The sequence below is a fragment of the Eumetopias jubatus genome, unplaced genomic scaffold, assembly GCF_037043125.1.
Source record: "Eumetopias jubatus isolate StellerSeaLion01/CBP00866 unplaced genomic scaffold, mEumJub1_p1.0 scaffold_17, whole genome shotgun sequence".
In the NCBI taxonomy this organism is placed as follows: Eukaryota; Metazoa; Chordata; class Mammalia; order Carnivora; family Otariidae; genus Eumetopias; species Eumetopias jubatus.
Window position 1 is genome coordinate 27,201,145 of NW_028274823.1, and position 27,444 is coordinate 27,228,588.

A 27,444-nucleotide genomic window follows, 5' to 3' on the forward strand; every position below is an offset into this window, starting at 1 on the left:
CAGCTCCCCCCTCTCCCCACTCATCTCCCTGCTTTATCCACCCTCTTTTTCTGGTTCATTCACCACAAGCTAGACTGAGATCACTTCTCTAGGTAGAAGGAGAGAGAAAAAGGAAGACTACTATATACTAATAAATTTATACTTTTGCTTTTCACCTGTCACCTGTATATGGCAGTGGTCTTTGTAAACTCCTAAAGCACTATAGAATTATAGTAAGGTAAACAATCACCAGTTAATTCACGAATCCTAATAATGAATGGCCTTCCATTGAGACTCTCCTTATCATGGAGACAAAAATTTTGCACCAAGTAACCAAAGAATCTCCAATCCAGTCATCACATTACTCACGTTTAAGGAGTTAGAGGAGGCACTGCTTATCATTTATCTGGTAAATAAGTCCTACAGCTTTTCAAGACTCTCCCACTCTCTGACTGACACACACACAACCTTTTTCTAGCGGTTCCTTCAGCTCAGCCTCTTCCCCCTCAGTGCACACTTGCGTTACTCAGCCCCATCTGTGTACACTCATGCTGATGGGCGCCCCCCCCCCCGTCATTCCAAGAAAAATTTATTTTCTATTCTCTAGCACTTGTAGGCATGGAGATGTTTGTATCTCCTTCCTCAAGGGAAAGTCTCTTATCTTTGAATCTCCGGCATCTGGCATAGGCAGGCACTCTGTTCAGTAGTGAAAAAATGTTGTCCACCCACCTCTGAGACACTGATTCATACTTATCACTCTTTTTCAAGACTTTGCTCCAGATTCGGGTTTTCTCTGAAGCCTTCTCTGATGTACCTCTTCTATACAATCTCTCTGCTATTACTCTTACCAGCTCAGCAGTCTTTCCTTCCTTCAACAGATACTCTCGGAGCTTCCATCACAAACCAGGCACTACCCGTGGGCCTGGGAATAAAGCACTGAGTGAAACAGAAAAATCCCTGCCCTTGTGGGACACATTTTCTAAATGGGGAGAAGTGGGGCACACTCAGACATCTCATTCAATTTGAAATTTATTATAATTCATTCTTTTGATTCTATATTGATTCAAGTGACTATCCAGAATCCGGTGGTAAATCATCAGCGAAATAGCCACCAATAATTCCTCTTATTCCTCTAGACATAGGGCTGCTCCTTCTATCAAAAGGTAGAGTTTATTTCCTTTCTACCTGAACCTGAGCTGACTTGTTTGTGACTTGTTTGGATCCCGAGAATAGGCAGAAGTGACTGTTGTACCAGTTCGGGGCCTGGGCTCTCAGAGGTCTGACAACTTTTACACCCTTGGAAACCAGACCCCATGTAAAGAAGTCCAGACTATACAGCTGGAGAGAAAGGGCCTGAGGATGAGTGACCACATGGCAAGAGAGGACACCTGGAGGAGAACCATGGCACTCCAGCTGCCAGCTAGCACCAAGCCCTCAGCCCTGTCCAGCTACCAGGTGAACACAGCCACATGAGTGAGCCCAATTAAAGCCATGCGGCACAGAGATAAGTCATGTCCGATAAACTCCTTAACTGCCATAACATAACCAACAACAGTTGTTGTTTTAAGCTTCTAAATTTTGATGTGGCTTGTTAGGTAGCAATAATGGAGAAACTGCCTTAATAAGACTATGCTCTTAACCAGTCAAAAATGCTAGCTCCTACATTGTTATGACCCTTCGTTAGGTCTACTATGGTTAGGCAAGAAGTAAACATCAAGCAAGTATTTGATGAATTTTGTAAAACTGAATAGAGAAGATTCTAGGAAGATGGAAGAGTAGGTAGCAACAAGAATCTATCTCCGTGATAACACTTTTGGTATACAACAAATAGACCCGCTGAACCACTATCTTGTACACCTGAAATTTAACACTGTGTCAACTAGACTCAGAAAAACTAAGTCACTTTTAACATTAAAAAAAAAAGACTGGGGTACCTGGGTGGCTCAGTGAACCACCCAACTCTTAATTTCAGCTCAGGTCATGGTCTCGGGGTCCTGAGACGGAGTCTAAGGGGCTCCGCACTCAGCACAGAATAGGCATGAGATTCTTTCCCGCTTCCTCTCCCTCCCCCTCTGCCACCCCACCTCACTCACCCGAGCGCAGTCTCTCAACCTTCTCTGATAAATAAATAAATAAATAAATAAATAAATAAATAAATAAATAAATAAAATCTTTTAAAAAAAAATCTATTTCCCTACCTGGATAACAATTGCACCCACAGAATGGAATCTGTCTGATGTTTCTATTTTGGAACACTAAGTCTGTTGAAAGTTTACAACTTCTAGACAAAGACTCAGATGGTAAACAGCCGTTAGTTTCAGTCAGTTTTAGCTCTTAGAGCTAAAATGACTCAATCTTCCACACCTAGACCCCTGGCAGGCAACTTTGAGGGTTCTTGGAAGACAGGGTCCTTCTTGCCCACCCTAGTTCCCATAAGCTGCATGCAGGTTGTTCCAAGTATCAGGAGTCCGCTCTGACTGAGGAACTCTGCCTCAGATCACAGAAGACAAGGAGGTGAGCAGCCGTTGTAGTTGCACCTCCCCTCACTGTTACAAGCCCCTCCCCTTCCGGGTTAAGGGATTGCCAGGAAATTTAAAGGGCCCAAGCCCTTTTCTCCCTACCTTCATTTTTTGCTTCTTCTCCCCTTTTGGGAGCCAGAAATTAAAGACCAGACATTTAACAATAACTGCATATATGGAAAAAATTACAAAGTGTTCATGTGTAGGCAAAGGCTCAGAAAAAACCTGAGCAGTCCTCAAGTGTATACCTCAACACAGAAACAGCCTACAATTTTGACAAATACAATAAAATAACCCAGAAAAGAAAATGCTGGGAAAGGAGGAAAATCCGCTTTCCAGAGTTACCACATAAGAGGATTCAAATGTCCAGTGTTCAACAACAAAAATCACAAGGCATACTAAAACAGGAAAGCATGGTCCAAAAGGGGTGGGGGAGAAGATATCAACAGTAACTATCCCTGAAAAAGACCTATTGGCAGATATACTAGAGAAAGACTTTAAAACAACAGTCTTAAAGATGCTTAAAAAACTAAAAGAAGATGTGGAGAAAGTCTAGGAAATTATGTGAGCAAAATGGAAATAAGGAGACAGAAAACCTAAGACCCTCCCCCCAAAAAAATTCTACAGCAGAAAAATACAGTAGCTAGCAGAAATGAAAAATTCACTAAAGGGAGTCAAAGGTAGATCTGAACAGACCAAAAAAAAAAAAAAAAAAGCAGTGAACTTGAAGACAGGACAATGGAAATTATCAAGTCTGAAGAACAGAAAAAAGATGGAAGAAAAGCCAAGAGAACCCAAGGGAACTGTGGGACACCACCAAGCCGACCAACATGTGTAGCATGGGAGTCCCCAGGTGAAGAGAGAAATAGAATATTTGAAAAAATAATGGCTGAAAACGTCCCTAATTGGAGTGACATGAATATGAACATCCAAGAAATTCAACAAATTCCACATAAGATGAACTCAAAGAGACCTGCACCAACACATAGGATAATCAAACTTCCAAAAAAGACAATGACAGACTCCTGGAAGTAGCAAGGGAGAAGCAAATCATCACTTACAAAGGATCATCAGTAAGACTATTAGCAGATTCATCACCAAACTTTGGTGGTTAGCAAACAGTGGGCTCACTGAGTCAAAGTATTAATATAAAACAAAACAAAACAAAAACCCCATCAATCAAGAAATCTATATCCAGCAAAACTGTCCTTCAAAAGAGATATTAAGACATTCCCAGATTAACAAAAGCTCAGAGGACTCAGGACCACTAGAACTGCCCTGTAAGAGTCCTAGAAGATGAAGTGAGGACACTAGACAGTAACTCAGAGCCATGTGGAGACTCGCTCAGTAATGGCAAAGACATGGGCAATTATAACAGCTAGTATTAGTGTAACAATGGTTTGTAACTGCACTTTGTTTGCTACCTGAGTTAAGAGACTAATACATTTAAATAGACAACAATTTTTAGTGTATTGCTGAACTTTGGTTTAGAACTCCAAATCTTGGATAATACATGTAATTTCCCTGTTATCTACAAAAATAGCTATTAAATATACAAAGGAAATGACAAAGAAATTTCAATACTTCACCACACACACACATGCACACAAAATAAAACACAGAAGACAGTAACGCAAGAAATAAGGACAAAAAGCCCTAAGGCATACAGCAAACAAACAGCATAATTAGAGAAGTCCCTCCTTATTAATTATTTTAAATTGAAATGAATTAAACTCTCCCATCAGCAAGACAGATTAGCAAAATGGATAAAAATACATGATTCAACTCGATGCCATCTACAAGAGACTCACCTGAGAACCAGACACAAACATGTTGAAAGTAAAAGGATGGAGGGGCTCCTGGCTGGCTTAGTCATTACGGCGTGTGACTCTTGATCTCAGGGTTGTGGGTTCAAGCCCCACACTGGGTATAGAGATTACGTAAAAATAAAATCTTAAAAAAGAGGGGCGCCTGGGTGGCTCAGTCAGGTAAGTGTCTGCCTTCGGCTCAGATCATGATCGCAGGATCCTGGGATGGAGCTGCTCAGCAAGGAGTCTGCTTCTCCCTTCCCCTCTCCCTTCACCCCTCTCCCTGCTCATGCTCTCGCTTGTTCTTTCTGTCTCTCTCAAGTAAATAAAATCTTTAAAAAGAAAAGGATGAAAAAGTTATCCCTTGCTAATAGCAACCAAAAGTAAAGATGCAGCTATACTACTCTCAGACAAAATAGACTTTAAAATCAAAAAGGTTACAAGAGACAAAGAAGGATATTATCTGTTAATGAAATATACAACGGAGCAAGAAGATCTAGAACTATAAACCGTTAGGCACCTGATGACAGACTATCAAAATTTATGAGCACCTGAGTGGCTCAGTCGGTTAAGGGTCCAACTCTCAGTTTCAGTTCAGGTCATGATTTCAGGGTTGTGGGACTGAGCCCCATGTTGGGCTCCGCACTCAGGGCAAAGTCGGCTTGAGATTCTCTCTCTCCCTCTCCTTCCGCCCCTCCACCTGCTCATGATCTCTAAAACAAATGAATCTTTAAAAAGATGTATAAAGCAAAAACTGGCAAAATTAAGGGGAGAAATAGACAATTCTACAATAGTAGTTGGGCACTTCAATACCTCACAATAGTGGATAGAACCAGGCAGAAGATAAGGAAATACAGGGCTTAACACAACAAATCAACTAGATATAACAGACATATACAAAACACTGTGCCAGTAACAGTGCACGTTTTCTCAGGTACACATGGGGCACTGTCCAGCGAAGACGCCATGTTAGGCCACAAATTAAATCTTAGTAGATTTAGAAAGACATAATACAGAGTATCTTCTCTGACTATAACAGGACAAAGTTAGACATCAACAACAAAAGAAAAACTGGAAAATTGACAAAACAGTGGAAACTAAACAAGACACTTTTAAACACTGTATAAAAAGAAGTCACATGAGAAATTAGAAAATACTTAGAGACAAATGAAAATGAAAACAGAACATACCAAAACTTATGAGACAGTGAAAGCCGTGCTAAGGGGGTAACTTACAGCTAGAAACATTTACATTAAAAACAAAGATCTCGGGCGCCTGGGTGGCTCAGTCCGTTAAGCAGCTGCCTTCGGCTCAGGTCATGATCCCAGGGTTCTGGGATTGAGCCCCACATCGGGCTCCCCCTGCTCCATGGGGAGTCTGCTTCTCTCCCTCCTCTGCCTGCTGCTCTGCCTGCTTGTGCTATCTGTTAAATAAATAAATAAAATCTTTATAAAAAATTAAAAAATAAAAACAAAGATCTTAAACAACCTAGCTTTACAACTTAAGGAACCAGAAAAAGAACAGACTAAACCCAAAGCTAGCAGAAGGAAGGAAATAGATTAGACAATAAATGAAATAAAGAGCGAGAAAGTTGGTTTTTTGAAAAAAATAAAATTTGGCAAACCTTTAGCTAGATGGATTAAGAAAAAAGGAAATCAGAAATGAAAGGAGACATTACTACTAATTCTACAGAAATAAAAAGGATCAAAAAGAGTACTGTGAACATTTATATGCCAACAAATGGGAAAACCTAGATGAAACAGACAAATTCCTGGAAACCTAAAATCTGCCAAGAGTAAATCACAAAGATTATCTGCATAGGCCTGTAACTATTAAGGAGATAGAATCAGTAGTCAAAAATCTTCTAGAACAAAAAAATCTCTGGACATGATGGCTTCACTGGTGAATTCTATCAAACATTTAAAGAACAATGAACACCAATCCTTCCCAAAGTTTTCCAAAAATTCTGAAGAAGAGGGAGGACTTCCAAACTCATTCTACGAGGCCAGCATTACCTTGATACCAAACCCAAACAGACTATTTTGGGTACACACTCCTTTGGCACTCTCATCTTGCTCACTGACTACCATCAGTAGCAATCTTCTCAGCTTGTTCCCTTTCTCTGCATCAGTCCACAACTACTGGTCATGTATACCTAAATCCCAAATCTCACCATTAATCTATCACCTAGCTCACCCTACCCATTCTTCAATGCCCCACAAAATCCCTACAAAAGTTTATCGAACTTTTGCTGGTACCGCTTAGTAATATAACTCTACACATAATCTGAGGGCAATACAGAACATTTTCAATTAGCAATAATTGCGCCTCAGATAAACCTCATTGGCTACAATACTGCCACTGCGCAAAGCTCAGAACATTTTCAAACAGCTCTACTAAATCTACTTTTATTAAGCTATAATGGACTTCTCTTTAACCTCCATATTGGTTCTGGTTTCGGCTTCTGAGGTCTCAAACGCAGATCATCTCCCACGCTCAAAAGGCATGATGATGTTTTCTCCAACTAAAATAAGTAACATAGGGGCACCTGGGTGGCTCAGTCGTTAAGCATCTGCCTTCGGCTCAAGTCATGATCCCAGGGTCCTGGGATTGAGCCCCGCATCGGGCTCTCTGCTCCGCGGGAAGCCTGCTTCTCCCTCTCCCACTCTCCCTGCTTGTGTTCCCTCTCTCGCTGTGTCTCTCTCTGTCAAATAAATAAATAAAATCTTAAAATAAGTAAAATAGTTCATGTCCTATAAACCAAGGCAGGCACTGAACACTCCAAGTAAATTAAGGCAAACACAGAACGACATCCAGGATATAAGGCACAGGAGGTAAAGAGACACTACCACAGATATACAAAATTGTGGGTCTCCAAATTCATGGAAAATACACCAAAGTCTGAATATGCCAACCATCACCATTTGGGAAGTTTCTTCTCAGTCGGCCCGGGCATGTTTACTCTCTGTTTAGAGAGGCAGGAAAGTCCTCCATGCTCCCCATCCTGCTCTTAGTAATATCCCTTGATGAACTGTTGTTAACGGATTATGTTGTAGCTCAAAAAGCTGTTCCATCAGCCTGAGGTGGTCATTTAAAACCCAAAGCCACCACATACTCTATTGTAGAGTAAGCTGTTAAGTGCTCACCTAACTACTAGGAGCTTCTAGGGACTCACCAAATTCTTGGTCATGATGTTAGAGGAGTATCAACTCCTGTAAGGAATAGGACTAAGCAGCCAGTAAGAACCCAAAGGAAAAATCTTAATTAGCACAGGTGACAATGTCAGTCAAAAATATACCTAGAAAATCCCAAAGAGAACACAAATGAGACCATGGGGGCGCCTGGGTGGCTCAGTGTGTCGAGCGTTCAAACCTTGATTTCACTTCATGATCTTTGGGTTGTGGTACTAAGCCCCACCACTGGGCTCCATGCTCAGGGGGGAGTCTGCTTCTCTCCCTCTGCCCCTCCCCCTGCTTGTGCATGCAGATGCTCTCTAAAATAAATAAATCTTTAAAACAAAGCAAAAACAAACAAACAAAAAACCCACAAAACAAATGGGACTGTGGTCTTCTGGCCTGTTAAGAGCCATTCACTTTGGAAGCAAGGGACCACAAAGACTTCCTGTCCACTGATGAGGAACTGGGTAGGTAAAAACACTTTGAGAGTTCTCAATGTTGTTTTAAGTAGAATTTGGCTTGGGGCACCTGGGTAGCTCAATTGGTTAAGCGGCTGCCTTCAGCTCAGGTCATGATCCCAGGGCCCTGGGATCGAGCCCCACATTGGGCTCCCTGCTCAGCGGAGAGCCTGCTTCTCCCTCTCCCTATGTCTGCCACTCTGCCTACTTGTGCTCTCTCTCTCAAATAAACAAAAATCTTTAAAAAAAAAAAAAAAAAAGGTAGAATTTGGCTTTATCAGACAAAATAAAAAAATTTAGAGGAAGTCATAACTAAGTTAAACATGAGGGTGACAAGGGGGAAAATATGTTTCAGATAGAAAGAAAAAAACAAATCAACTATTCAAATTCTTTTGGGGAAAAAAACAACAGACTAAACAATCTGGAGCAATTTAGAATTCAAGGTCTGCCAATATTTCCTACACAAAGCAAGAATTTTGTTCGATTGTCGAAGAAAGAAAAGATTCCCTTTCATGTTAGAAAATATTAGCAAAATTCAGTCTTTTTGTGTTAACAGGGACTATAATTCAAAAGAGAATAGTGATAAGATTATCATGCAATTATATTTAAGCTATATTCTGGGCTTAGACTATCATACATCTCATTGTAGAGATTATTTCCTAAGCCTGTTAACACCTAGTTCTTCAAAAATCACTAATTACATCAAAAAAAATTTTTCCTGCAAAAAAACTGTACAGAGACTTGGAGCCATTCCTATAGCTTAAAAGATTATAATTCCCCTACTTAATGGCTATTGGGAACTGCAATAAAAATTACATCCATGTTTCTCTGATTCTGACTCTATTAATATATATTTTTTAAAGATTTTACTTATTTCAGAGAATGAGAAAGAGAACATGCATGTGCACAAGCAGGGGGAGGGGGAGAGAGAGAAGCAGACTCCCCACTGAGCAGGGAGTCTGATGTGGGGCTCAATCCCAGGACCCTGAGATCATGACCCAAGCTGAAACCAAGAGTTGGTCATTTAACTGACTGCACCACCCAGGCACCCCTATATAACACTTTCTAAAGTCATCTTCCCCTTCAGCTTTCTTAACTTGGTCAGTTTAGCCTTGGCTATTCCATTAATTGTATGAACACACAAGTTTTTAACCTCTCTGCTTTCATTCTTTATCTATAATGTACATTCATTCATTCAACAAGTGTCTGCTGAGCAAATAATGCCAGTCAACAGCAGTCTCAAAATTTATCATCTAAGTGTTGTATCAAATGACAAGGTTAAAGGTGCTGTCCCTTTAAGGTCTACAATTCCATAATTATGTAATATAGCATATACATTTACTATTTACCTGGAACAGCAAGGAAAGCAAAAAACACGTTTGTTTTTATATAAGGGGCACCTAGCTGGCTTAGTCAGTAGAGCATGTGCCTCTTGATCTCAGGGTCTTAAGTTCAACCCCCGCATTGGGTGTAGAGCTTAAAAATATATATTATTTTATATATCTATTTTATATATATACATTTTACACACACACACCACACCCCTGAGCAAGATCGGTTTCACTCCCAGGAGCAAATTTCTGGCTCTATCACAAGTTCCTGCTCTAATGATTAAAGTCAGTATCTGTGTTGAACAAAGGGACATGAAAATATGAATCTGTTTCCAAATTATGAAAAGGACAAAATGGCTAGATAGAACATCATAGATTATTTAAACCTAAGTAAGCTCATGTTTGAACAACAGTTTTTTATATTTAGTTATGCTTATTTGTAGAAGGCTTTCTACAATTTTGGTTTAATTAATTTTCCATACATTCAGAAGCTTATACCATTGTGTACATTTACTGAATGCAATACCAACCACACAACTGTACTATAACTCAGTCACTGATGAGCTTAAAAACATGTTCTCCAAACACTTGTCTGAAATAACAATGGAAGTACTGTCATCTAATCCAGAACTCAACAAACATTCATATATACCAGAACATCCTTGTTGCTTACAAGTTCCAGAGTCATAATTAATACACTGATGAAAACAATTACTTATATCTAAAGGCCCTAAAGCCACAAAGAACTAACTACTAATCAAAGCTTTACAGTCTTGATTACACAGGGAAATGCAGTTAGGCCCAGCAAATAACCGAAAGGGGAGCCAGTTAATTTCCCCTGCAAACTGATAATGTTTTTCCTCTCTGCCAGATCCTTGAAGGAACACACTTCACATACAAAGATTCAATAAAATATCCCTAAAAATACTTCATATGCCTCGGGTTTAATCATTTTCATTTATTAATTTATTTTCATTTTCATTCACGCATATTTACCATTGCAGACCCTATGCTAACTAACCCTACGATAGACTGGTCTCAGTCTTCAATGAAGATTAAGGTCTAATGGGAGAGACCAATATAAAACAAATACCAGTGCTAAAGAGAGACACAGGAGAATTTAATCTAAGAACGCAAGGAACACCTTCCTGAGAAAGGACATCTAAACAGACATCTGAAGAATGTTAAAAATCTTAGATTTTTTTTTTCTGCACATTTGCACAGATAAATTTTTGGTCACCAAATTAGTTCAACCATAGTCCCCAAATAGGCTGTTGTAAAATACACAGCTGATGTATTTAAAATATAAGAAAAGCATTTATGCTGTTTGCCCTATGCCATCACTGTATGAAGAATATACACTGGCTGGATCACTAGTCCCTAAAAGAGAAATCACATGGAACAGAGCTAGGTCACCCTAGTCATCTCAACCAAGACCATCCTAGATCAGCCAATAGCCAACTCCCAACCAAGGTCAGCAAAGACCCAGCCAACCACCCAACTACCACATGTGACCAAAAACAGTGTATGCAAATGATGTTTCTCAGTTGTCTGTTATGCAACAATATTATGGCAATAGAAAACTGATACACAAAAAAATTTGTTTAACCACTATGTCTTTTCTCTGGAGACTAATTAAGGCTCTGTTCTCCCAAGTAAGTGAGTAAACCAAAAATGACTCTGCTATGGGACCCAGAAGTGAAGGCTTTAACACAGGAGAAAGATGAAGAAAATTCTTTTGGTTAATTTGTAAAGATTCAGGGCAACAAACGAGTTCTAGGAGAAAGGCCTCCAAAAATCACTGACCAACTGATATATAACTTGATGTGTTTTAGAATTCTGATGAAGAACATGGGAATAAAAAGCTAGTGAAGAACATGGGGCACCTGGGTAGCTCAGTCAGTTAAGCATCCAACTCCTGAGTTCTACTCAGGTCATGATCTCAGGGTTGTGAGATCAAGCCTCACATGGGGATCTGTGCTGGGCATGAAGCCTGCTTAAGATTCTTGCTCTCCCTCTGCCCCTCCCGCTCACTCTTTCTCTAATTAAAAAAAAAAAAAAAAAAATTAAAATAAGCTAGTGAAGAAGAGTAAGCAAACAAAAAGATCTATGGAAAATTCTGGGGGAAGGGGGTGTATTATTACCACTGGTCTTTTCTCCCATTATTTGGCACAGAGTGAACAATCTTTACCTGTTCATGATAATGTAAACACTCAACATATTAGTTTGTTATTAGAAGTTTGGGAACACTTCCAAGAAAGTAAACATCTAAAGACATCTGAAATCAGGTCCTTAAGTTTTTGATACTGGGAGGACAAAGGAAGAGAAAAGTGTGTATGTGTGGTGGAGGGAGGAAGAATAGGCAAGGAAGAGCCCATCTCCCAGCGTAAGAAGCCATTAAATAAGATCTGAAACGGGAATAAATCACAGTTTAACACCAAATTTTAGAACTATCTCTTAAATAGCATAAAAAACAGCTAAGAGTGTTGAAAGTAGTTAACTTTGGGGAGTAGAAACTAGGAGGAGATAGGCAGTTGCTATTTTTTATCATAAGCGCTGTATCTTTTTAAGCTCTATTAATTTGGGTAAAAATTAAGATTTTTATCAAATTTTAACCTCATTAGCCTTCTTTCTCTTCTCCCCAAATTTCTATTTTCACTGCTTAGATCTATTACAACTACTTGTTTTATCCACTCATTTGTTCATTCAACTATTTATTGGAAAACTACTAATATCTACTGTTTTTGGTAAGGATACAGCAATGAACAAAAACCTAAGTTCCTGGTGCAGTGAGGGAGACAAATCAAAAGATCCTACAAATAGTATTTTAGATCTATTAAACATATGGATATGTCCAGGAATAAGTGGTAAGAGAAAAAATGCAAAATAAAAGGGACAGAGATAGATAGGAAGGGCTATTTTACTTACGTGGGGGACATTTAAGCAGACACTGGAATTTAATAAGGGAGCAGGCCATGCAGATACAGCAGAACCCAGGAGGTAGAGGGAGCATTTAATACAAAAGCTTAGGATGTAGGTGTGCTTAGCATGTTCAAAGAAAAGTGGGGAGACCAGATTATATGAAACTTTCTATGCCACTATAAAAACTTCAGTTATTATTCTGAGCAAGCTGATAAACTACTGATGGGTTTCAAACAAGGAGTAATAGGAGCTAACTTTTATCTCTAGAAGGTTCACTTGCTGCGGTACAACCACTTTGGAAAACCATTTGCTGATCTATACGGAGGCTGAAGCTCCGTGCAAGTCCCACTTGTAGGTAGAAAACCGACATAAATGCATACATCTATTTGCCAAAAGACATGTACCAGTACATTCATAGCCGGACTCCTGATAGCCAAAAGCCAAGAACTATCTGAACGCCCATCAATAGAATGGATTAAAAAAAAAAAAAACCATAGCGTATTAACACAACGAAATAGTATCTAGCATGATTCTCACGTGCATAATGTTGCATGAAAGCCAGACTCAAATTACATATTGTAGGATTCCATTTATATACAGTACATCAGACCCAACTAACCTGTGCTCTTAAAAGTCAAGACAGAGGTTACCCCTCGGGGTCAGGGACTGGGAGGGAGCAGGAGTTGCTGGTGATATTCGGTTTTTTGTTCTGGGTGCTGGTTTTACAGGTGCAATCAGTTTGTGAAAATTCAGAAATTCCTAACATGCACGCTTTTCTGTGTTTATCAATGTCAGTCAAGTTCTTTTTTACAGAGCAGTCTGACTGTTGTGTGGAAAATGGGTCCTAAGGAGGCAGGAACAGCAGGGAAACCAGTTAGGAAGCTAATGTCCTCGTCCAGCTGGCGATGAAGGTGACTTAGGCGGCAGAGGTGGGGTGGAGCGACCATCCTCTGGAAATCTTCTGTAGCTGGACTCAGGAGGATCTCTTGACAGATTACACAGTAAGGGGGAGAGAAACAAAGGACTAAAAGAGAACACTGACATTTTTACCTGGACAACTGGAAAAATAGGAGTGCCTTCATGGAGATGGGAAAGACTGCAGCAAGTGCAGATTTGAAGGACACACGGAAACCCAGAGGCTAGTTGTGAGAGCTGCCATGTGAGAAGGTTCCAAGCACAGGGGCTGAACATAGAACTGGATATAGGAATCTGGAATTCAAGAAAGTTGGAGCTACAAAATCCACGTGGGAGGTGTTGGCAAAACCACACAGCTGGTTTTAAAACCAAGGACTCCCACAGCCAGGTGATGAAGGTTAACAATGGTGATTAAGTCACACTGACAGTATGTGCCCTTGTTATAAGGGGAGGAGAATGAGCTTTTACTCTGTGGTCTTCCTCCCCAAGCCTTTAGCTCCTGACCTATCACTCTATAAAACAGTTGACCAGCACTCCTTAACATTGTCAAGATCATCAAAAACCAAAGAGTGTGAGAAATTGTCACAGCCAATGAAAGCCCAAGAAGACAGGCTTACTATATGGGATGCAGTATCCTCACTAGATGCAGTATGTAAAAGCTAATGAAATCTCAGTAAAAATAGGGACTTCAGTTAATGATCAAGGGGCAGTATTGGTTCTGTCAGTGTGGCAAGCGTACCATCCTAACTGAAGAGGTTGCCAGGGCAAATTGCGTGCAGGAGCAGGTGGTGCTGGGGTATGAGAACTATTTCTTGGCAATTTTTTTTTTTTTGTAAACCTAAAACTCTAATAGTTTACTGAAAAAGCAAAATGGGCCTGGAGGAGATCACCTCCGGGGCGGGGGCTGGTGTGTAGGCAAAAAGGAGGTCAGCAAGAACCAAAGACCAAGGAGTGTTCTGGAGACCATTAGTATCATTTGTCCTGTTCACTTATTTCTCTCACTTATTCCTTCTTATCACACGACCTTTTAACGGAGTGTCCTTTTTCCGCTGTTACTCCCTCTAGAGCAGCACTGTCCAAGAGGACTAGGCAGGCACATGTGGCTATCGAGCACTTACAAAGTATCTATTGCAACTGAGGAAATAAATTTTTAATTTTATGGAACTTTTTTAAAGATTTTATTTGATAGAGAAAGCATGAGCAGGGGGAAGGGTAGAAGGAGAAGCAGGCTCCCCGCTGAGCAGAGAGCCCGATGCTGGGCTCAATCCCATCATGACCCAAGCCAAAGGCAGACCCTTAACTGATTGAGCCACCCAGGTGCCCCTGGATTTTTTTTAACTTTTTTTATGCATTTTGAGAGAAAGAGCACAAACAAGAGGGGTAGAGAGAGAGGGAGAATCCCAAGCAGACGCCCTGTTGCGCACGGAACCTGAGGTGGGACTTGATCTCACGACACCAAGATCATGACCTGAGCCAAAACCAAGAATCAGCCACCCAACCAATCGAGCCACCCAGGCATCTTTATGGAACTTTAAATTTAAATAGCCACATATGGCTACCAGTTACTATTAGGACAACAAAACTCTAGAGTTCAGGATCGCTTATTTGATCCTTTTCCCAGACCTTTTACAAGCCATGGTATTTCTGATTCTCCACTCTTGATTATCTTAGGTCCAGAACATCCTTAATGTCTGAAGCCAGACTTCACTCAGTCATGGTCCCTCTCTTTCTACACCTACACAGGATAGAAGCCTCCCAGTTGAAATGACCGCCCTCACTAATCTGCCTGTAATTCAGGCCTCAAAGGTCATGGAGTCCTGTGAATTTAAGGAAAAGGTTTCTCAAGGGTGATTTTTTTTTTTTAAACAAGGGGGAAAAAAAATTCCCCATGTTAATTATAAAAACAGCTATTAAAAACAAATACAAAAATATGAAAATACTCAAATTAATGATTGAATTACTGAGATATGTCATTCTTCTAAAATTAAACCGCTATTCACAATGTGAATAACTCATAGCACACAGTCCTACCACTTTCTTTTATTCAAGCAACTGTAAAATCCCTATTTGTACAATGTGTCTTTACAGCCATTAGGCATGAAGACAGCATTCAATTAAGTTCTTTTCTCATTCTCATCATGGTAGTATAATCTGCTACTGCCCCCCAAATTAAGTGGTAGGACTTCAATGATAATGTAATCACCCAAAAGATCCAGAGTACACTTAATTTTCAAAGGTGACTGAAACAAATACAATTAAAAAAAAAAAATCACAGGCACCTCAAGGCTCTGGAGATTAAGTCCCCAAACCATTAAGGAACTCCATTTTGAGAAACAAACTACTCCCAGTTGAAATACAAACATCCATGAGAGAGTAATAAGAGCTTCTCATAATCCAGCTATCAGAGGCTTTCTACCTTGCAGTCACATGACAACAGCAAAATTACAAAGCTATTTTCACAGAGGTAAAAAAAAAAAACCTTAGAAAGAGGGGCACCTGTGTGACTCAGTTCGTTAAGCATCCAACTCATTGATTTGGCTCAGGTTGTGAGATGGAGCCCCACATCAGGCTCCACGCTGGGCAGGGAGCCTGCTTAAGATTCTGTCTCTCCCTCTCCCACCCCCCACCAAAAAAAATCTCATTAGAAAGAATCCTATAATGAACCTCCCTGCACCAATACCCACTTCAACCTTTGCATGGCTGATAATTGGGCAAGTTTTAATAGTCAAGACAAGTTGTGTGAGGAGGTGACCAGCAACATCTCAGAAGTGCCAAGGCAAGGAAGTAGGGCAATGAAAGAAGTTAAAGAGGTTCCTACTTATTCAGTCAACAAATATTTACTAAACCCTTAGCATACAGCCAAACCTGAGAGTCCCAGGACACGAACACGGTCCTGTCTTCCTAAAGCTCAGCCTAGGGGAGTTTGAAAACAACTAACCAATTGCAAAGCAGTGTAACCCACTACATAACAGGCAAGGTCAAGTACCAAGGTAAGCACCAAACCCAGACTTGAAGGTGGGAGTAAGGCTGAAACAGGAGAGATGAATAGCAAGTTGCCAAGGGCGACATTTCTGCATTGTTCTGTGCTCTACTCTACGGTCACTAATCCTAAAATTCATCCACTGTGCTTTCTCTTTTTAAATCCACTATCCCTCCAAAGATTGCTAATTTGAAAGAAAATTTGTACAAGCATGAATTTTTAGTTTATTCCGGGCACAGAATGCTTCGAGATTCTCTTCCTTTCTAAACCCTTCAGTCTGCTCACTGACCTTGTACTTGACAAATATTCTCATTAATCATGCTCTTCCAAATTCTTCTCCTCTCAAGAATGTCGACCTTTCTCAACTGAGAGGAGCTAGTGAGGTTCTCTCAAGAGAAGGGAGAATTTCACTTCAAACTAAAAGTGGCTATAGAGCCACTAGAGGGGTTTAACACAGGGAGATGCTCTTCTCCCCCATGGTGAGAACATATTTCAAACTGCTGACTTTGTTGTAATTATGATCCCCAAAGCTGTGGCTAAATTCCAGAGGGGCCAATTATAAGCCACCTAAATTTTCTCATAATTTTAATTGGCTATGCTTCTATTACTTTGTAACCCTAAACTACTGCCTAACATTACAGGATCATATACCAAAGAATTTTACAACTGGAAGGCATCCTGAGGGATCATTTAGTGCAGTGGTTTGCCCAGTGTTCAGAGAAGGGCTTCACAGGCCGGGCCAACATAGACACTCCAATTTTAACATACTAAAGAATTCGTTAATTCGGTTTTAAGAGCTTAACATAAAGCTCCTCCTGCTTTTTCAGTGCACGTATATTCACAGGTTATTAGTGTTAGTTATTGTGTCAATAATAAAAGACTAACTGATGGAGGACTTTTTAAAATCCCAGCCCACACAATCCACTCAAGTAGGTGAGCTCTCCAGTTCATGGTCCCCACTCAGCTCAGCCCAATACCAGGGAAGGCTGAAGTGCATCTGTTTGGCTCCCGCCCTCTCAAAGCCTACTGAGAGTTGCAAAATAATAATGTAGTAACATGTTTGGTCATGATAGTATATTAATATTTGAGTGCCAAATCGAACTTTGGATGTGTAGTGCCTTTTCAATGGCTAATGAGGAAAAGGGAGCAGTTGTTAATGATTCAATGTAAATCCCCTAAAACACGGCTGCCAAACAACTGGTCAACTAATCCCACACTCCTTCAGCAACACGACATTTACTATCGTCCACTCAATCATTAGACAGCCTCCACAGTAAATTATTCCTTTAATTGAGCTAGGTCTTTCTTACTGGGGCTTCCGTCTATTGGACTTAGGTCTAGTCCTTGAATCCTAAGGTACAAGTCCTCTTCCTTTAGAGATATTTGACTGTGGCTTCCCCCATACTCCAAGTTCCATCATCTCCAAACCAAATATTCTTTCAATTATCCTTCCACATGTGGCTTCAAGTCCTTTCACCATCCTGTATACTACCACTGGACATATTTCAGATTCTGTGTCCTAGAATGGACCTAGACTATGTTTGTATCCACCCCGGTACAGGATAGGACCCTCATCTCCCCCCATTTCTAGATACGGCTTTAAAATATTACACCTGAGATTTGACTTTTTGTAGCCCCATCTGGCTCGGATTCAGTTGTCAGTGTCCCAAAGCGCTCCTCTACCCCACATAACCTCACTATCCTGTGCTTCCTTATGCAATCGGTTTTTATTGACCAAAACAGTTAAATTTCATCTTATTATAACCACTGCATGATCTTAGTTTGACAAGAAGAAGACTGAAGTCCAACCTGCATATGTACACATCCTCTAAACCTTAGATCTATTTGATTGGTGCTTTTCTCTCTCCCCCTCCTCTTGAAGTAAAAGCCTGATCAGGTTACCTAGCTTCAGGCTCACACATACTAACCCCCACGTCCCTTCCAACCCCTCCATCTCAAGCTAAAAAGGATCATTTCTAACACATCTTCACCTAGAATTCAGCTCTCCCCCAAAATCATAGTCATCAGTAAAAAAAGGTAAGGTAATGTTATTACCTGTTTGTTTTTTTAAGATTCATTTATTTGACTGGGGGGGCACGGGGGGAGGGGCAGAGGAAGAAGGAGAAAAGCAGACTCCCTCTGAGCAGAGCCCCAGGTGGGGCTTGATCTCAAGACCCTGAGATCATGACCTGAGCAGAAACCAAGAGTCAGACGCTTAACCGACTGAGCCACCCAGGCGCCCCTTACCTGGTCTTTCTTAAAACCCCAGAGTTCCTACAAGAGTTGCTCCTCTTCAGTAGTTCCTTGACCTCCTGTACCATCTGCAGCAATTGCATGAAGGACACAGACGACAGAATTGCAGCTATAAAGGATGGTGGGGTTTAAACAGGCAGAGATGTGCAGAGACAGCAAGGAGCAATTCCAGGTAAAGATTCAATAAGCAAATATACGGAAGCTAGAAGCATAGTATATATGAAGGATACTGTTAGCTTAGTGACTGAAGATTGGCATATGTGAATAAAAGGTTAGAGGTACACTAGTATTGCCTTCAAAAGGCCTGAAAAGCCATGCTGAAACGTCTGAACTTTCAGTTGTTTGCTATCAAGTAGTGATTTAATTTACATAAATTAGTGATTTAATCAGAATCCTAGTTTAAGAAGATTAATCTGACAACAGTGTAGGAGATTAATTAGAGGAGAAGAAACACTAGAGAAGGGACCACTCAGGAAATGAAAACCAACACAGATAAAACTGTACTGATGTGCCCGAGAGACCAGTGACAACAGATCATTACCTAGGTTCCACAGAACCTAAGACGATTTTAAGATGCACCGTTACTTGATGTGTAAGAAACAAAAATGTTGGGGCGCCTGGGTGGCTCAGTCGTTAAGCATCTTGCCCTCGGCTCAGGTCATGGTCCCAGGGTCCTGGGATCGAGCCCCACATCGGGCTCCCTGCTCAGTGAGAAGTCTGCTTCTCCCTCTCCCACTCCCCCTGCTTGTGTTCCCTCTCTCGCTGTCAAAAACTTAAAAAAAAAAAAAAATGTTGCCGAATCAACTATAACGTACTATCATCCCAATTCCATAGATGTTAAAATGTGAAAAATGTGTGTTTTATCATCAATGAAATACAGTTGTTTTTTGTTTTAATACAACTGGTTCAAGAGCAAAAAAATTCGGTTATTTTCAGAGTATTAGATACAGCAGTTTTCCTTATCAAATGCGTGAACTCTTTTTACTAATTCTCCAGACTGGTCGTAGGAATAATGAATGAGGGTGAAAGTAACCAACTACCACCACTCCCTTCATTCTCTCAAAAAAAATTAAAGGGGCGCCTGGGTGGCTTAGTCAGTTAAGCGTCTGACTCTTGATCTCAGCTCAGTCTTGACCTCAGGGTTGTGAGTTCAAGCCCCACATTGTGCTCCATGTTGGTGTGGAGCCTACTTAAAAAAAAAAAAAATTAAAAACAAGTCTGCTTTACAAACTATGATTTTTAAACAGGATTTCATCAGGAGCTTCCTCTTCTCCCCTCAAAACAAAACACAGAATTGGACCCCCACACCTGATCTACCTTAGTTGGACACCACAGCATCAGTACCGAAAAAATATTCCCTAAATTATTCTGATGCACCTCCAGGTAGGAATCACTCAAAGAGAGTTACATTTACAATATTATAGCACAGAAATTTTTCTAAGGGTGACTCCAAACTAAAAAGCTATAAATGCCTGGCAGATTTGACAAGATGAAAATATAAAACTTCTGTAAGAAAAAACTCCACCGTAAATGGAAGAAATGATAAATTGTTAACATCTGGAATATATAGGGACCTCTGGTTAATTAGATAACAAACAACCCAAAAGAAAAAATCTGAGCAAAGCAATAAGCAATTCATAAAAGTACAAATTGCTAATAAGAAAAATGTTCAGTTTCACTAAAGTGCAAATTGTAACAATGAGCTATTTTTCACTTATCAAGTAGGTAAAAATGCTAAAAGATGAATAATCATCAGTGTCGATGAGGCTAAAGCGTATAAGCATTATTTATACATACAAGAACCTAAAAACTCACCCAAAGTTATGGTTGACTCATACAAGGAATGCTATGCAGCTGCTAAAATAAGGCAAATCTGTATGTATCCAGGAGGGAAAAGGTCCATCATATACCGCACCAAAATTAAAAAGAAATTTTTTTGAATTTTATATACTTCTATAGGTACCGAAAAGGGTCTAAAAGTAAATAGACCAGGTTCTGACCCGTGAAGGCCAGTCAGAAGATGATGAGGGGTGGGGGACAGAGAGACTTAACTCTTCTGTTATACACCTCTCCACTGTTTTAGTTTTTACAAGCACATTCTTTAAAATTTCTCAGTAAATTAAAAGCATCAGTTGCACATCATCACTTTCCAAACTCCGTACAAACCGTGAGCATGGCCCCTTCATTTCCAGAAGTTTCATTCCCTTCCGGCATCCCTGCTCCTCTCCCCCCACGCCACCCTTGTTCTCTGGGAGCCTTTCCTACAAGGTCTCAGAGACTAACTGAGCCCTTCTCAGGAGAGCGGCCAGGCAGGAGGGAGCGCTTCTGCATTTGTCTCCTCCCCTCCCAGGAAACTGTCTGCAAATGGACTTGGGCTTTCCAGCAACTGGAGAACCAATTCAGTAACTGAACTAAATGGGCAGGTCAGTAGTAAAATCTTTTGAGACTAGACAACACCTGGAATAGGGGAGAGAGAAATCAGAGCAGGAGCCAGCAAACACTTTCGATGCAGGACCAGACAGCACAACTATTCCAGGCTTTGCTGGCCACACAGTGTGCCTCACTAGGCAACTCCCGCCAGTAGAGCGCCAAAGCCGCCATTGGTCATATGTAAACGACTAAGCGTGGCTGTGTTCCAATCAAAATCTATTTAGGACACTGAAATTTTAATTTCTCACTTTCACAAGTCACAAAATAGCATTTTGATTTAACTGTTTAAAAATAAAAAAAATTAAAAAAAACCTCAGTCTGCAGGTCTGCAGAAGCAGGTGGCAGGCCACAGGCAAAAGTTCCCAGTAATACTTTTACAAATCTCAGGGTGGAAAACAGGGAAGCTCTCATAAATAATGTCTGGATTCGTAACGTGCAAAAATTCTGTCACGAGCTTTAAAAATATTTAGTGAACCACGGTACAAACTGCCACTGTTTTAAAAGCAGCTTTCTCTCAAATAGCTGATAAAGTTTACAATATTAAAAGGGATCCCTAGTCTTGAGAGAAATGCAGATTAAAACCACAGTAAGAGATCACTACACTCCCACCCGAACGGTTTGAATGCAACCCTAGCGATACCAAGTGTTGAAGATGGGGAAAAACCAGAACCATCAAAAACTACTGGTTTATAAGCTGGTATAGCCACTTTGGAGAAGTTTGGCAGGGTCTTAAAAAGTTAAATATAAACAAACAAAAAACACACTCTTAAATATAGAGACCAAACTGGTGGTCGACAGAAGAAAGTGGATGGGGGTAGGGGATGAGTGAAATAATTTTTTTTAAGTTAAATAAATACTTACTATATGACCCAGCAATTTCACTGCCAGTTACCTACCCAAGAGAAGTGAAACCGTATGTCCACATAAAGACATTTGTGCAAATGTTCATAAAACTATTATTCACAATAGCCCCAAACCTGGAAGCAATATCAATACGCCATCAACTAGAAAACAGATAAACGATGTGGTTTATCCATACAATAGAATACAATTAATCAAAAAACAGAAGAGAGGTGCCTGGCTGGCTCAGTTGGTTAGAGCGTGCGACTCTTTGATCTCAGGGTTGTAAGGTCGAGTGTTCGGGTGTAGAGACTACTTAATAAAATCTTTAAAACAAAACAAACAAAAAGGAACTACTGATACCATACAACAACACGGCTGAGCCTCAAAAACATTATGCTAAGGAAGCCATGCATAAAAGCCTATATAATAGTCTATGCTCAACTCTTAATATGTGGTCCCCTGCCCCCGCAACCGATTTTCGGACACCAACTAGGTGTCCTACGAATCCTGCTATTATCTATCCAGAGAGAGCATTTGATTGCTCAAGTTAAGGGCTCAGTCCCACAAGACTGCCCCCCCATTTCAGATGCCAATCACAAGTCCAGGTTGTTATCTGTGCTTCTAACCAAGTGGCTATAAATCAGAGGTTCCTACCACCCCGCCTCCTTGGGTTCGATTAACTTGTTAAAGCGGCTCCCAGAACTCAGGAAAGCAGTGTACTCACCAGATTACCAGTTTATTACCAAAAATATGAAAGGAGACGAATCAACAGCCTGACGAAGAAGCACACAGGGTGAAGGCCTGAAGAAAGGAGCTTCCATCCCTGTAGAGTCTGGAGCCCAGCAAAGCAGCAAGCAGGTTCACCAACCTGAAAGCTCTCCCAAGCCAGTCCTTTGGGGTTTTTATGGAGGCCTCATTACATGGGCATGATTGATTAAATCATGGGCAACCAGTGAGTAAACTCAATCTCCAACCCCTCTCCCCTTCCCAGAGGAAGATCGAGGGGTGGGACTGAAAATTCCAACCCTCCAATCACATGGTTGGTCCCCCTAGCAACCAACCCCCGTCCTTAAGTGCTTTCCAGAAGTCACCTCATTAACAACATAAACTCAGGTGTAGTTGAAAGGGGTTGTTATGAATATCAAGACACCTCTGTTGCTCTCATCACTTAGGAAATTCCGAGGATTTTAGGAGCTCCATGCCAGAAAGAGGGACAAAGACCAAATATCTATTTCTTATTATACATCACAGGATCACATCATGTGATTCCACTTACCTGAAAAGGCAAATCATGCAGAAAGCAGATCAGGGGTTGCCTGGGGCTGGAGGCAAAAGCAGGGACTATCTCAGCAGAAGGGAACTTTAGGGAAGAAAGCAAATGTTCTATAGCTAGATCGGGTGGTGGTGGCACCACTGCATAAATTTACTTTAAAAATCATTGATCTGTACACTTAAGATGGGCAGATTTTATGGTATGTAAACTATACCATAAACTATTTTAAAGGGGGGGGCAGGGAGAGCCCAGATAGCTTACTGGACCCATCAGTCTGCTCACAACTCCACTTGCTCAGGTGCTTCCCCATTCCATGCCTTCGCTCCGGACACTCCTAGAAGGCCTCCTTGACTGAGTACCTCTTCCTGGAAACTTCTCCATCCCATCTTCACTCCCACAGAGATCCCTCCTTCCTTTGAATCTCTCCAGCACTTTTTAGCTTCTTCTGTCCTAACCTCTTAATTCTGTGATAAATTCCTTGAGGAAAGAACTATTCTTTATTACACCCTATATACAGCAGGCACTGACTATTCGTAATACTGAGTTACAAAATCTGCGGGGTTAGGCACTGTCTAAACACAAGCTTCTAATTGGCATGAAGAGTGGCAAAATTCTCTATCTTTAAAACTTATATGACCCCATCTCCCACCCCCTGCTCCCATAAACCATGATCTAAATCCCTTCTAATTTTTCAGAAGACATTTCGGGTTTATTCATTCCAGATTTTTCCGATTTAATTGAGCAAATGCAGAAATCACAAAGGACATTTCAGTGCTGAACACAAGCAAACTTTTGACAACCAAGTATGAAATCCACAATAGGAAAGACCATGATCTTAATGAGACAGAAAATACGGTTCCATCTACCTCAACCAAAGGCAAATTTCAACCAGCATAAAGTTCCCAAACTGGAGGGAATACCATCTCTGAAAGCCTCTCTGGTAAAATCCTGGTTGAGATGAAGATCCTCAGCTGTGATAAAGGCTTCCTTTTAAGATGTGTTCGTATTGGTCACAGGCAACAGGAGACCTTGATGCTTACACAATTCTAGCAACTCTAAAACTTCTCAAATGCCGGACTTCAGGGGTCTTTTATTTCTCAAACAAGTGACTTCTGAATATTATTCACTCTTATTTTCAAAGAAGGTAAAACAATGCAATTTCTTTTTGAAATCACAATCTGCGTCAGCTGGAATTTAACCCTCCCCAAAATGATTCACGGAGATAGAGTACATAAAGGCCAAACACTGATAAGGATAAGAAAAGCTGACTCAAGACTTCAGAAAAACAAACTTTAAAACACTGAAGCGGACGCTATGGGGGATTAAGAGCAATCTATCTACTGGTAATCTTCAATGAAGAAATCACTGAGATTTTAATAGTTCCATTTTGAGGGAAATACCAAGTATTAACTACGAAAACTGCCTGACCTGAGTACACACCCTTGGGACAGAGGCGTCTGCAGCTAGGGAAAAACGGATTTGTCACTTGTCTTTTGACTCAGACTTGCAAATAATAAGACATCTATGTTAAACATCTATGATCTTAAGTATAAACCCTCTGGTATTCAACATCTGTGGTTTTATTAAATAAATATAAACCATCCCAATGTGAGAGTAAGGGGTTCACTTTCAAGAGGAAAAAAAAAATAAGAAAACTGAGAGCATTTATAACTTTTTACCCTGAAATAGATGACCCTCCAAACAAGCCCAGACTGGGCTGGGGGCAGGGGCAGTGACAGAAATCTTATTCGTCCAGGGCTGCCTACGTGTCAGGTGCTTTACCTAGAAGATCTCATTTCCTCCTCGCCAGAATCCTCCAAGGTGTTTTAAAGATGCGCAGATTGAGGAACAGAAAAGCGAAGTAAAACTTAACAAGGCCCAGAGCTGGCAAGCAGCAGACCAAGCTCACGTTTTCCTGCTGTATCACGGCCCCTCCCTAGGCTGGGCGGTCTGTCTAGTTAACTAGCTCTAACTGCCAGTTAATTAATTACAGGCCATCCGACACCAACACTATTTCTCCATTAAGAACATCTATATACCCAGTAGTGCAATTGCTGGGTCGTAAGGTAGCTCTATTTTCAACCTTTTGAGGAACTTCCATACTGTTTAAAAACAAAAAGAACATCTATATAGCCCAATTAAGTGAATATCTTTCTAACTTTTAGTATTACTTTATTTTATGCAGAAATTACATTTCCTTACACTTTGGCAAACTGCAATCTCCTTGAGGACAGGCTCAATAAATATGTGTACTATATTTTTAAAAACTTAACATTAAGCCACTCTGAAGTTCATTACCTGGTATCCAAACATTTCCCTCTTTCGTCCATTTATCCTAAAGTTGAATAAAGCCTATAAACAATGGTTCATTCGTTTCATTTCTAAAAGAAATCTCAGAAAACATGAGTCCATCACCAGAAATAATTGCTTCCTTTGAGCATCCATACACTTTGTGTCTGTCTCTTTAAGCACTTATATGTGTATTAAAATGATTTCTGTACATGCTTTATCTTCTCTACAAGACTTTAAACAACTTTAATATGCCCGCAGCATCTAGCACAGCAGATGCTGAATAAATGTTTAAACGAAGAAAATTATTATTTTTTCTATATTTCTGTCACATAGATGCTCAGAATCAGTGTGGTTAATAAAAGAAAAGATTCCTACAATAATAATGAGATTCTCAGGGAACAATCAGCCTTGAATCAAAGTTGATTTCTGTCATCAGGTTCTAATTAAGAACGGCAGATAAAGCAGATGGAGAACAGCTTTAATCTTCATGCTAAGTTGATCCTACTCTGGTGAAAACACAGAAAAATTGTTTGGACAAGCCAACTGAATAAACATGATATTGGATGTCTAGAGGAAAGTCATTCTTAAAGAGTCTTCTTTCCACTAGATGGCTATCTGAATTTTTACCAAGAGAGTTAGTCAAAAGGAAAGGATCACTTAACATTGTGCATTCCAGTTAGGCCAAGGAAAGGGGGTGGTGGTAATGGGGGGTGGGGAGTCAACCACAGGGAGGGTTTCTTTTCCATTTTAAAAAGGTTTCCCCTTTTGGAATTACTTAGTCCTCTTCCCATTTTACTTATATCATTTACTAAACAATGTAGAAGTATTTCCATAGAAATTATGGAATTGTGCCAAGGTTCTCATCAAAGAAGTTTAGAGTTCACTTAAACTGATTTGCCATTTAATTTCTGGTGCAAACTCTTAGGATTTCGTTTTGCCCATCTAAATGTGAAAAATTTACCTGTTTGAAATATTTTAGATTTTTAGGAATGGCTTCAAGGTAAAGGTAAACATTAATTATAAAATCCTACCAAATAGGGGCACCTGGGTGGCTCAGATGGTTAAGCGTCTGCCTTTGGCTCAGGTCATGATCCCAGGGTCCTGGGATCAAGTCCCGCATCCGGCTCCCTGCTAGGCAGGGAGCCTGCTTCTCCCTCTGCCTCTGCCTCTCTCTCTTTCTCTGACTCTCATGAATAAATAAATAAAACATTATTTAAAAAATCCTACCAAATAATTTCTATATTAAAGTATAATGTGTTGTGATCCATATAGCAAAACTCTATCTGAAACGACCCACTTAAGGCCATTTGTTCAAAATCATTATTTTATACTAATGTTTATTCACCCTTTCTGATGACAGAATAAAAAGCCCATTAAGAAATTTTGGGAAAATCTATGAAAACATCTTTTTTGTTTCTTTACAGTCTTTGAAAAAAGTTTTTATAAGCAAATATATTCATTACTTAAACATTGGTATAACACTATAATATATAGGGGAGCCTGGGTGGCTCAGTCAGTTAGGCGTCTGCCTTCAGCTTGGGTCGTGATCTCAGGATCCTGGGATCAAGCCCAGCTTCAGGCTCCTTGCTCAATGGGGAGTCTGCTTCTCCCTCTCTCTCTGCCCCTCCCCCCTCTTGTGCTGCCTCTCTCTTTCCTTCTCTCCCTCTCTCTCTCTCATTCTCAAATAAATAAAATCTTAAAAAAATACTGTAATATATAATGTACATCATATTGTGAGAATTTTCCCATGTTGTTGATTATGCTTTGGAAGCATCATTTTAATAGCTATATAATATTTTGCCACTTGGCTGTATCTTGTGGGACATTTGAATTTCCAATCCTTTTCTGGTATGAATAATACTTTGATAAATGTCTCTGGACATACTTCTATGTCTGAGTTAGACCATGTCCTCAGGAAAGGTGACTAGAATAATCACAAGAATCCCAAATAAAAATGTTTATCAGAAAGGGTGTATCAATTCCCACCAGCCAATGAGAGTGCCCATCTCATACCCAGGTCAACAACTGAATTTTACCATTATAAATTTTCTTCCTAATTGTAGGCAAAAACTAGTATCTTGCTGTTTTAATTTGCATTTCTTGTATGGCCAAGGTGGAATTTTTCTTCACTTTTTATTTTTTTTTAAAGATTTTATTTATTTGAGAGAGAGAATGAGAGATAGAAAGCACAAGAGGGAAGAGGGTCAGAGGGAGAAGCAGACTCCCCGCTGAGCAGGAAGCCCAATGTGGGACTCGATCCCGGGA

At 40.3% G+C, this 27,444-nt stretch overlaps 1 protein-coding gene and 1 pseudogene across 1 annotated transcript in view; both read right to left on the minus strand.

Moving 5' to 3' along the window:
- CNNM2 (cyclin and CBS domain divalent metal cation transport mediator 2) overlaps positions 1 to 27,444 on the minus strand; it is a 139,895-nt gene that overhangs the window by 78,999 nt on the left and 33,452 nt on the right. The window lies entirely within an intron of this gene.
- Positions 6,509 to 6,679, minus strand: LOC114205526 (U4 spliceosomal RNA; annotated as a pseudogene).